The sequence below is a fragment of the Falco cherrug genome, chromosome 7 (genome assembly GCF_023634085.1).
Source record: "Falco cherrug isolate bFalChe1 chromosome 7, bFalChe1.pri, whole genome shotgun sequence".
NCBI lineage: Eukaryota > Metazoa > Chordata > Aves > Falconiformes > Falconidae > Falco > Falco cherrug.
The window spans coordinates 12,527,439-12,540,158 of record NC_073703.1 but is presented as its reverse complement, the minus strand read 5'-3'; positions in this window follow the sequence as shown (position 1 = coordinate 12,540,158).

Below are 12,720 nucleotides of genomic sequence, written 5' to 3'. Positions count from 1 at the left end.
TCTGAAATAGCTGGAAGTTCTACTGCACGGAGAAAGTCAGCATTTTTTAGAGCAGTTTAAACCATAAAACAGAGTAGTAACCATCAGGGGAAAATAAGAATAGCTGTTCCTTCAAAAATTTTTGAGTGATTAGACTAATTGTCAACCTTTCCTGTACATGATCTATTATCTATTATTATTAATAAATCTCCCACCTTACTTCATAGCAGCAATCGACATCTTTCTAGTCTAAACTTTTGTTTTTCTTCCATTATGGAAGCATTTCTTTCTAAAATGAGGGGGTTTTGCAAAGTGCTGCTAGAAGGGAGATCAGAGAGCAGGAGCAAACAAGGCTTCAGATGGCTGTGCCAGCTCTCCTGAGTGCAGTGCCGTGGCACTGCTGCTATTAAGCATATTCCTCACCTTGAAAGCCAAATCAAAGACAATTTCAAAACAAGGAATAAAATTAGAAAACCAAACATGTAAGGGTGAGGAAAGCTAGATCTGATCCAGGACTTACTAGGGTAAGTGAAATCACAATTAGGCTTTCCTAATCAGGATCTCGATGTTCTTTCCCATATTTGTATTATTATGAACTAAAAATCAGTAAGTGCTCTAACTACAACCACGTATCAGAGGGACAAGGAAGGGGACAGTCAAGTTTCTGCAATTTTTTGGTTTTTCTCATATAACATATGGGTTAACTGTTGCTTCTTTTGTCCAATTGATGTCCTTGTAAGATTATCTTATTATCTTAATGCATTCCCCCCCCCCCCCCCCCCCCAAAGAACTAATTCTATTTCTAAATAGATTTTCTGGGCAACATTTTCTGATTTCTATTTCTGATTTCTGATTTCTATTCTTATCGTTTCTTCTGGTTGTATTAGCACTTTCTTTTCAAACAGCTCTGGCTAATACAAACTTGATTAACATGTCATTCAATGAGCCCATAAACAAATTGGCAGGCAGGATATTAAATAACAAGTAAAGTTCTTGTAATACACATTTAGCAAGTTAGAACACATTTAAATGAATAATAGCTGTGTCTTAAAAATAGCAAAGATAATTCTACACATCTCTTTTTTAGATTGTTAGACCTCAGTAACTTTCTGAGAAGTTACTGTTTAAAAACATGACACTACTGTGAGCACAGAATATGAAATCTGGGGTCATTTACTTCCAATCCTTCTGAAAAATGTGCCGCATTTGCTGTACAGCAGAACAACTACAGGGACTCTGAAAGGGCACTGCGAAAACCACTGCTCCATGAAGTGCTCACTGGTTAATGTTTAGAAAAGGAATTTGTGAAGGCATAAAAGCACTTTTTCACCAGATTACAAAGGATGGAGAAAGTTTCCAGTTGCTGGAACCAAAAAAAGGCGAGGAAGTACAAGTACATGCGGGGGGTGTGGGGGGAAAATTCACAATTCTCCTTTGCAAAGAGAAAGGAGTGATTAGCAGAAGGCACTCACGAAAATACTTCCACCCCAGCCCCGGGAAAGATTTGTATACAATCAACTTCTGTTTGCCGAATATCGGTTGCCGATTTATTTCCATGCAAGCTGATGTTGTTTTCCCTGCTTGAGTGGCATACCAGTAATAAATATATCTATTATTCATTAAATGACATCAAAGTACTTTAATATGCCTCAGCATTTCTGAACGGCATTGAAATTGCAGCAATACAACACCCTTCTCACTGAATTTGCCATATTAACTGCTAAATATTATAGTTTGCAGCTTAAACTTTCTAAGTGTTGGAATCAGGGCGGTGATTTTCTTCATTGTGTGTTACAGATCAGGTATGATGGGAGAGGTGGCGTTGGTGGGGCAGTGGGAGCTCATTTCGCTGAAGTATGGGACCAAGCACCAAAATACCCATGTTCTCTGTGACGACACTGCATGCTGACCTTGTGAGCGTAAGGCAAGAAATTAGGAAATTTAAGCCACTGCTGAAAATTTCAGCCAACAGGTTTGCATATGGAGCTCAAGCCCATCAACACCCCTATTTTCCAGATAATTCTCCAGCAAAATAACCACAAATCCTTACAATTCTTAATTTTTTGTTTTTAGACACTTTACACACCAGTGAACATTTCTAGACAGAATAGAGAATCACTTAACTATGTAGAAGTTAAACCCTTAAAAATTTTTTCTTAAGAAAAAAAAAAATTACCCACAAAAAACCCCTGGTCTTATACACAGCTCAGTTCACCCACATTTTAAAATACAATTAACAAAATTCACTGGGCCTGAAGGGTGTAAAATGAGGAAAAGGATGTTTCTAAGGCAAAGACAGATCCACAGATAGATGCTCTAGTATGTGCATGCATTGTTTTGTGTGGTTTGTCGCATTTTGTTTTGTTTGTTGTATTTTGTTTTAAATACATAGGGAAAATAAGAAAAAAAGGAGAAATCAGGAAGGTTACTCTTCTGGTTTTCTCTGCTTGCTGTTTGGAAGCAAGTATTCATGTTGCTGACTTAACTGGCTACAGGGTCCCAGCTTACATTTGCATGATGGAGAGCTCTGCATAGCATTTTCCTGAGTGCCACAGCATGCCAAAGTAGATGGAAGATGATTTATGGACTTCGTTGTTTATGGGGATATACGAGGACAGAATTATGCCTAGTTCACCGTGTCCCAAATAATTCCTTGAGGTTATAAAGTTTTCACAGGAGTGTCTTACCATAGGTTTATGCCAGCATAAAATCAAAATAACGGCAAGTGAGCTACTGAAGCGGAATGCATAGGGAACGTACCAAAGCACATAGTGCTGTGGGGGATAAATCTAGCTACAACTGAACCATACCAGCCACAGAAGAAGCAAGTTTTATCCCCAGTTAATGCTCAGTGCTTCTGGTGAAACACTTCCAGATTGTATTATTGTCACCAAGTGCAGCATTTGGCAAACGATATCTACAAACAGAGTCCTGCAAAAGTCAGGGTATAAGCAAATGAATCTGAAAGCTGAATAGTTTTGCTTCTTTAATGATTAGCACTTGAAACATCTAACAGCAGTTACCCGTGTTGTGTCCTATTAAATACAAAGAGAGAACTCACAGCGAACGATAAAAGTGGGATGCTCTTTAAACAACATGGAGATGACTGCTGCCACTCTTAAGAGTTCAGGGACATTACAGACATGATCTTACATGACTGAAGCTGGCAGTGACATCTCGCCAAGATGCAAAGTAAGGCTGAAAATGAATACGCAAGTCCATCGGTACTGTTGTTATTTACTACATGTCTCCCAAAAAAGAATATGGAACTTTGGATGGCTAGAGGATGTTTCCCAGAGGTTTGCCTGTGCTGTCTTCTGAGTCCTGACAGTGACAGAACCACCATTCATGAATTTCAGCACATCCTAGGAGCTAAGGCTGGTTTTGTCGTTTATTAACATCACTGCAGCTTGAAACTTAAAATGGAACGTGAATCTACATTTGATAACTCTGGCCAAAGGCTTATTGCAAGAAGTTATCTTTCTGGTACTTTAACTCTTGCTTTCATAGTAATAACATCAAGCATTGAAAAACTAGCTGTTGTTTGGGGCGAATGCTACTGAAGTGGTTGTATCAGGCTGTGCTTTCAGCAGGTGTGGGGTAGGTTTTGCTATTCAGTTGCAAAATGGAAAAGTCCAGTACTTGTAAATTAAATGCTCTTGAAGAGGTCCTGCGTTAGAAATCTATTTTGGAAAGCTTTTCTTCCTATCTACTTGGGCAAAGTCCACAGTCTTTCAATGTTTCTGTAAGCTGTAATGGTTTTGTCCTGCAAGACAAATACCCATCGATTTGAGTTTCTAATGACTGCTAGGTCAGGCTTGCTATATATTTTCTTAATTAATGTATCTGTCCTTCCTTCCATTTAATACGATGACCAAACTTCCATTTTACCATCTGTGTGGATGTTAGTCTGAAGCACTTACAATGTCAAAGGCTTTGTATTAATTTCTAATTTATTTTGAGCCTTTTTTAAGAAATGTGACTGGTCAGCATAGATTTATGATTTGTTTTTTTCAGCTCAATCTGCTATCATTTGTCACAGATTTAAATTAATGTATACGCATTGATCTACAGGAAGGAGACTGTTACTGTTTCTTGAGATACGAGGAAATAATCTGAACTCCAGAGAGGATTTCAGGTAAATTTGTTGAAGCTGGAAAGTTACTTCCTACTTGTAATTAGCAATGCTTCAATCTCCTGCCTTAACAGTCAATAGTAGAGGTAGAGATTGGAAAGAGAAGTATCACATCCAGTATAAAGACTGCAGCGTACAGGGTATCTAGGTGCCATCCAGCAAACCAAGCAGATGCTTAGAGCATGCATTTAACTCTGACAGCGTTAGCTGGACTTCAGTTAAGCCAAAGGCATAGGGATAGATTGGCTCCTGAATCCTACCTAGGAAGCCCTGCTTTCATTAAAGTCTATGAGAATTTAAGAACCTAAATACAATTAGGTATCTTGGCCTTACTGCTTTACTTCTCAGGGCTGCCCTACGTACATATTTAAAGTTAGGCATGTGCTTAAACCTTATGTGAAAATTGTATTCAGACAAGTGATCTAAAATTAAAATATCAGCCTGACTCTTGTATACTTGCAAATCATATTTATTTTGACAACAGGTTAATATAAGACACGGCTGAGAGGGAGCCTAGAGCTAGGTGGATTGTGTGATTTAATGCTCTGTAATTAAAAGACAAAGCCCAGGGATGCTGCCTTTCAAGTGTGTGTTGTCTGCATGCATGCCAGTAAACCAGAGCAGTTGCCATGCTACTTCATGGAAAGTTATTTATTAAGTCAATGATTTATTTAGTCTGTTTAAAGAAGGTGGGATAAAACACTGGGCTGGTATTGCCATGATGATTATGCTATTATTATTATTTTTTTAATATTGGGCAACCCACACTGCAGCCAACTCCAAGACACTTCAGAAGTGAACTTCTCATTTTCTGGCTGGAGAACTAAAACCTTCATTCTAGACAAGGATAGGATAAATAATATTTTCATTCTAGAACCCTACAGAAAACCCTCTAGAACCCTACTTTTCCTAGAGTCTTTCATGTACTCACCACCCAGCCCACCATCTCTGAGAAATGAAATACAAGCCCAGACAGAATCCCAGGTCTGAAGATACCACAGAGGAGGAGAAACTCAATTCCTATCTCCATTCTTCTATAACTCAATGCATTATTTACCAGGACAGAGCCAGAAGCCAGACATGGTTGCTCTCACCCTACTGACCTGAAATAAACTATTATTTCCACCTGCTCATCCATAACTTCCCATCACTCTCCCCTACCTGGTAGATCCCTTGCCAGCCCAGCTCCCAGACCTGCTCTGGGTTATTAAGGGGGAAGTTCCTTAACACTTTTGACAGAGGTGAAACAACAGATTTTTATAGCAGAGGTTTGGCATTGGGGTAGCGGGAAGGGAAAGCAAGGAAAGAGCAGCTGGGCATGATGTTCTCAATTCAGCATATCTGACCACTAACCTCTACGTCTTTCCAGCAGCTGAACTTTACATAACTACTGGAAAAGACTCCTTCAGCTCACATGGGAAACAGCAGGATTTTTGGGGTGCTAAAGGCCCCAGATTTATTGCTATTACCCTGCTATTGAGGTCAGTGGGACAGAGGCAGGTGACTGTCAGTGCCAGGTGATAGTATCTGAATTGTGGGAAAACCACATTAATTCAAAGCTGCCTACCCAGAGAAGAGAGTCATAGTTAACTGCAAACCCATCCTGGTGCAATAGTATAACACTATGTTGTGTTAAATCCTGAATAGATACAATCCTCAGAAGCTATTTTAATCAATTAAGAACAGTTGGACCCTTCAGCACAAGGTTACTATCATCTACTTATTATGTACTTAAAATGCAATTATGGACAGGAAAATAATTTTCGTTTTCTATTGACCTCTTTTTTACTCAAGTGAATTAAGTCTACTTCTCATCTGCATTCAAAGTCCCAGCTGCTTCCTGACAAAATCAGATCCTGTAGGCTTTTTATATCCAGTAGCAATGCAGCAACGCCATATGTAAGCCCAGGGTGTGTGGGGGAGCTGGGATGTTTCCTGGCTCCTGAATTATCAGGCTGTTCCAACTTCCAGTGCAGAATCATTCCCAGGATGGTGATTCATGAGGTAGCAAAGAACCTAGATCCAGTTCCCAGGCTAAGTTTTCAGAGTTTGAAAAGCAATCTTCCTTCTCAAGCTTAAGAAAAGAAAAAGAAAAAAAAAAAAGAAAGAAAGAAAAAGGGAAAGGAAGATGGTTTTTAGAGTCACTACCTACAACAGAGCAGATCTCTGAGACTATCAGTTATCCGATAGACAGGGGGTAGAGTAAAAAGGGTGAATGTATAGTGAAGGAATTTTCCTAAACATATATAAGTAGCATACCATCACACTTTTACTCAAAGAAGCAAAGCCTGCAAGAGGAACAAGTTACTATGCTTTGAAACACATCTGACCAGTGACTGAAATGTCTTCATGCATAGTTTCAACAACCAACAAACCACATCTGAAATTCAGGGCAATGCACAAGAACTGAAAATGCAAATGCTCGTACTCCCTAAATGACATTGATGCAAGTTGCTTGCTACCATAATTAGCTTTGTCAGAAGATCTTAAATAGAAAGGAATGGCGGGGAGTCCCTGCAGCACAAACCAGTGGATACATGTGTCAGAGCAGTGTGTAGTTAAGTTCTTAAAAGCAGATCTGCATTCATTCCTGACCACTGCACTTACATTGTCATTTGATGGACAGATATGCATAGGCTAGCTACATTTCACCATGAGATTGCTAATACAATTCCAAGGTTATATTTATAAGAAACCTGGCAAATCCTTTAATTGGTATCCACTGCAGTACATCACCAAGTAAAAAAACCAACAAACTCCAGAGTAGCCTTCAGGAACCTTCTGCCTAAGCTGAGAGGAGGTTTAAGTCGCGACACAACAGTCTATCAGGACTTAGACTTCTGGGAAGAATTGTTACTTTCAGCTGTACCTTTAGTAGATGCCAAAGGAATAATCTGAACACCATTCTTTGTGGTCAAGCTTCGGTTTCTATGCTGCTACTATAATATCTAAACTCTTCCTACTAAAAATTGCATATCAATAGAACCGGCCATACTGAGTGTCAGATAATTGCTGGCACTTATTTTTCAAAGTCAAAACTCTGCTTGGACTTCCCTTTGAGAAAATGAGGGGTTTATTAGTTGGCAGGGGATTGGAGGTGATACCAAGGGGAATTTGGGTTGGGAATGCAGTGTTCCAGTTACAGCATCCTTGCTGGCAGAAAGGCTTTCCTCAGAGACAAAGTTCAGCAGGGTTTCCTGAGATGGCTTAGCTCTCAGACCTGGTTTTGGATGCCTCAGAAGATGTCAAGACGATGCCTTCAGACATACGGACCCACCCAGCAAGGCACAAAAGCCTCTGCCTTTCTCAGTGCAGAGTCAGTTATGAGTCGGTGTGTGGCACTTGCAAAAAGAACTGAGGGGGAGGAGGGATAGAGTTTGTGCTTGTCATATTGCTGCATAATATGGGAAAACACTGATTTCATATTGGTGTCTCGGAAGCACAGACTTTACCCAGTCTGAATATCGCGTTGGGTCTCCCTCTTCTCAGACCTGACCGACCAGATGTCCACGTGGGTAACGCTGCCCTTTATTTCCCTGCTCACGGGGACATTTGCCAGAAAGATGATGACATCTGTCAGGCATTCGTATTTTGGTTAGCCCAAAACCACTGGGTTAAAGTGAAGCAATCAGAAGTTTCTAGCTGCCCACAGTCTGCCTGGTTGAAGTTAATGCAGTTTTTATGAGGCATTTTATTATTAAAAGAATTTCTCTAGAAATCAACCCGCCCACTGCCTGTCCAAGGTTTACAAAACTAATTTAGTTCAAGGGTGCTCACAGTCAAGTAAATGCAAGCCAAACATTATTCTCTGCTAGGGAAGTGTCATTCAAAGAAAGGTACCTAGCAATGTGCAGACCATATTTTAACATGCCCATAAAGTGCTATTTTCTAGCTTAGCGCTGCATATCTCTCTGCTTCTGAATGCTTTGCAGTTGCAATGTTCATTCAACCCAGGAAAGATGCTCTAGGCAGCTCTACACTATACAAGCCCCGTTATTTACTCATGGTATCACTACAGGGCTGCTGACCTCGCTGACATTACATGCATCAGGCTGTTTGTTAGCAGGATCTCCAACCTCCTCCCCACACTCTGCCTCCTTTAGCAACCAGCCAATACATGTCTTTCTTCGAGGCTTGGTGTATCTTGCAAGAGCTAAATTTTACAGCAGTCTCAGGCTACTTTCCCTTGCTGCCCCCCCCAAAAGAGCGGGTGGAGTTTGGGGTAGTCACATAAATGGATAGAGATGTTTGGCTAAATCTCAATTTACAACATTCAATTTGCAGAGCAGGCTTAAACAGAAAGCACAGCGCTGTCGGGCACTGACCTGACTTACAGACCGCGGGGCGGCATTGGAGGTTTCTGCGATTAAAGGAGCTGCCTTGTATCTTTGCTTAATATATTAGTCTTGGTTAATAATTACTTTCAGCTTATTTAGAAAAATAGAACCAGTCATATGATTTCATTTGCCTGCCTTTAAGTGTTAACTCTTCAACTCTGCTAGAATTGACGTCTGTGCTTCCCCATTACAGGTGACTCAAACAATCCCTGCTCTAAACAACCAGCCTGAAGCAAAACAAGGCTCCTTGCCTTGTCCTGCCGTAGAGGATCCCTGTGCCTTGTGTCAGCTCCCACCACAAAACCTGAGCATCTACACCTTTGCACCCCAGGCTGTTCACAGACAGATGTCTCATTTTTGAGATACAGAACAACAAAAAACCCCCAACAAATCACAAACAAAAAAAACCACACAGGAGAAAATGACAGGGGGTTTTAGTAAAGAGAAACACCCCCCCCACACACACACCCCACTGCAAACAGATAATTCTTCATGTTAATCTGCAATGACAGGGGATAAGATCATGGGCTTTGTTATTTCTGTGGTTCAGCTAACATCAGAAACACTGCAGAACTGATGAGAACCAGTTGCCCTTGCTCACCTTCTAAGAGAAGATCTACACCAAACCACACTGGAGTTGTAAAGGCTTGCTGCCACTTCACCCTCCCCCTCCTCAATCAAAACCCTGGTTTAAGAAAGCTGACTGCTGCTGGCATAAGAGCAGCGGTAGCTTCTGGACCCGGCCATGATGGAATCACACCAAGCAGAACTGCAGCTGAGAGGCAGAAAAGCAAGTGCAGGTTTTGAGCTGAACATCTTGTCCTTCCAGATGCTCCCAGACTCAGCTGTGGCACATCAAACCTGTGGGAGATCTGGAATCATTCCTTACCATAACACACGGCACCAGGACCATCTAGAAGACCTTGCAGGGAAAACAATCCGATGGGAAGGAAAGAACACTTAAGTCTAAATAAACCAGTTTCAGATCTGCATTTGCATTTATATAAAAATTCACCTTAGAAAAAGGCTAATTTTGCCACGAGGTATGACTGCAGTCCAGTTAGTTCCTGTCCTAACATAAATCTTAACAGAAATACATCAAACAAGGTAGGAAAATTTAGTTAACCCTAAAGGTATCATCACATCTTGCTCCTTGCATAGTTTTAAAGATCATTGGCTGGATGCTCGGTATGGAGTTGTGTCTGGAGAGATGATGTACAAAGGTAATTCTATCTTTTCCAGGACGCACAGATTTGGGAATGTAATTTATATCTGTCAGATGTGTACTTCTTTCTGGCCCAAAGTCAAGTGTTCTGCAAGACAGCTAGCCTCCATTGCCTGCATTTGCAATCAACTACTAAACTTTCAAGAGCACAGATATAAAATGAGCCTGTGACAACAAACAAATACCAGTCAGGGGGCAGGCAGAGACCCACCGGGAGACATTTCACGTTATTATTCATAGGACTGAGCTGTTTGAGCTTAGTTTCCTTTCGTGCATGAAAAGCTTTTGAGGAATCTCATTATTGTACTGAATATGTAAACATAAAGAGACAGAGTTCTACTAGAAGCAAAGATCGGTGCCTGGTTTTAAAAGTGTTAGAGCTATATTACTTACAGATATGAATAGAGATTGAAGGTGAAATTGGATCAGGCCTTAAATATTTTCTCTTTTTAATGGGGACTTTCCAGGAGTCAGCCTGAAAGCATCAGTAATCAAAGAAGTAAGAACATAAGAAACCTGTTGCTGGGTCAGACCAGTGGTCCGTCCAGCCCCGTGCTCTGTCTCTGGTAGCTTCAAGGGGAGATGCCCATCAGGGGTATCGTGTAAGCCTGGCCACGGTTGGCAGGCCATCCTCCAGCATCCATCCCGTTGTATTCAGGAAGTTACAGGGAAGACGTCTGCTTAGTGTTTTCAGTGTCTATTTATAGACCTATGTCCATCACTCATCCAACCCCTTTTGAACCTGCTGGCACTGTCTCCGCTCTCCTGGGGCATCAAGTTTCAGGAAGTCACTGTCTGCTGAATAAAGTAGTACTTTTTTCTGTTTCAAGCTGATCTCCTACTAGTTCCATTGGATGCCTCAAACTTTCCCTATTTTGGAAACTGGCAATTTTTTTTTTTATTTAGGAGGAAACAGTTTTCCCACCCACCTGATCTGTGACTTTGTATAGCTCAAACATAATTATTCCTCAGCCACATTTTTCCCAAACTGGAAAGTCCCAGCTTCTTCAGGCATTTCTAAAGCAACTGACCATCCCTTTGACTATTTCAGTTGTTCTAAAGATTGCTCCCTAACAGGAGGTATCTGCTCCTCAGCACACCAACCTGCTTTCATATTGCAGCGATCCTAGTCCACCAGAAACCAAAATAATAACGGTGGCTAGAAGGGGAACACAAGAATTTAGACTTGGGACATTTAAGCACATTTGGAAGTTAGCGTTATCCCTGCAAGGGAGAAAAGACCTTCCAAACTGCTGAGTCAGTTCAGGCAAACCCTCGTAGCTACCTGTACATTAGGTTCACTTAAAAATGTCCCCTGTGGCTAATGGCGCATTAATAAGGTATTGGCTGTATAGGACTATCGGGTGCTGTGCCAGAAACACAGTCTTTTATAAATTGAACATGTACAAAGGTTCTGGCAGTCTGATTCGCAATGACCCGCTGACAAGCTACTGATCTAGCTGGAGATGTGGAGATGGAATGTAATTGCACACAACCTTTTTAATCAAGGACTACACTTCCAATAATCTGCTGCAATGACAAAGAAAACAACATCAGGCTGTAATACGTGTCTGGAATCAAAGCTCCTTTCAGTACAGTCTTAATTAAAGAGTGGCTCTGACAAGTTTTATAGAATAGTCAATGAGCTTCCAGCTGAGGAAAGGACCTTTCTTGATGTGATGAAATGACTGCACGCGTACTGAGAGCACAATCAGAAAAAAACCAAACGAAACCATGTAGCAACACAGGTAAAACTCAGGCCACTGACTGTACTTGGTACTACTGCCAATACAGATTGGGATGAGAGGGAAGAAGGGAATGAAAAGGCATTAATCACCCCCAAAACCCCAAGCACAAAGCAAGCTATGGCCAAAGCCATCACTAGCATAAGTCAGAGCTGCTTCAGGGATACTGCAGTCGGAGCTGCTTCGGGGATGGCATTACAGCCCAGTTTGCAGCAGTCCCCCAGGGCTTGGGTGCCTCAGGACAGCAGACTTGGGATCATGCCCCAGAAACAGGAATGTCGGCAAGGTAGGAGCCATTGGCTGGCTTTTCACCACTTGGACAGTCTTCAATGTCAGGCTGTGCTGGTGATCACTAAACCCGTATTCTGCCCACCTGATGCCACCAAAGCCCATTCAGAAAGTGTCCAATTGCTTTACCATTCTCAGAGATCATTTTTGACTGTTCTCTGTCTTTGCTTATACACAAACTGTATTTTACACCCATCCATCTGGCACTTCTTCTATATTCTGCAACTAAAAGATAATTCAAAGTTCACAAGTTTATTTTGTCATCCCTCTATGTAAACACATTGTAGTACAACGACCTGTTACAGAGGTCAAGCAAATTTAACAGTGTTTGCATGCGCTGCTCTTTGCCAGCCAGCCTCAATGCCAGAAAACAGCCTGGGACACACTTGATTTACTGGTACAGGTACAGTCCGCGTGTCCTGTGAAGGACAAGAGACAGAGACCCTGAACAGCTGGGACAGACTCAGGATCCTGAGTGATCCTCACTCTCCTGAGCAATGGGCCATTTATCCTTTCAACCAACCTCACTCGGTGGCACACAGAATTTGGAGGCTGCTGCATTTGTTATCTACCTGCAGAGCTGGAGACTAGAGCTCAATTATCCTTAAATTCTTATCAGGATCCTTCACTCCTGCCAGTGCTGTCATGGAAATGTAATGCATGTCCTGCCTCAAGGTTTTGGTTCATTTGTAATAAAAATCATCTGGCCTCTCTCTGAAGGAAAATACAATCCATCCCTGCTGGGAGAGGGTTGAAAATATAGTTTATCTTCATGCCAACTGGATCCTCATCAGAAAGGAGCTTTTGTGCAGCATTCACGTGCAGAATTGTGCAGAAAGGGGTGGAGGGGGCCTGAAAACAGGAAGATTTTCTGTGATGTTAAATTGTTTGTCTGGTCGCACTGATTCCAGATGGTGCTCCAGGCACTCAGTGTCTCTGAAAATGGGCCAATTTTCATTCTCCCAGTTCTTATAATAGCAAGAGAAAAACTGTTCTCCTGAGAAAACAGGG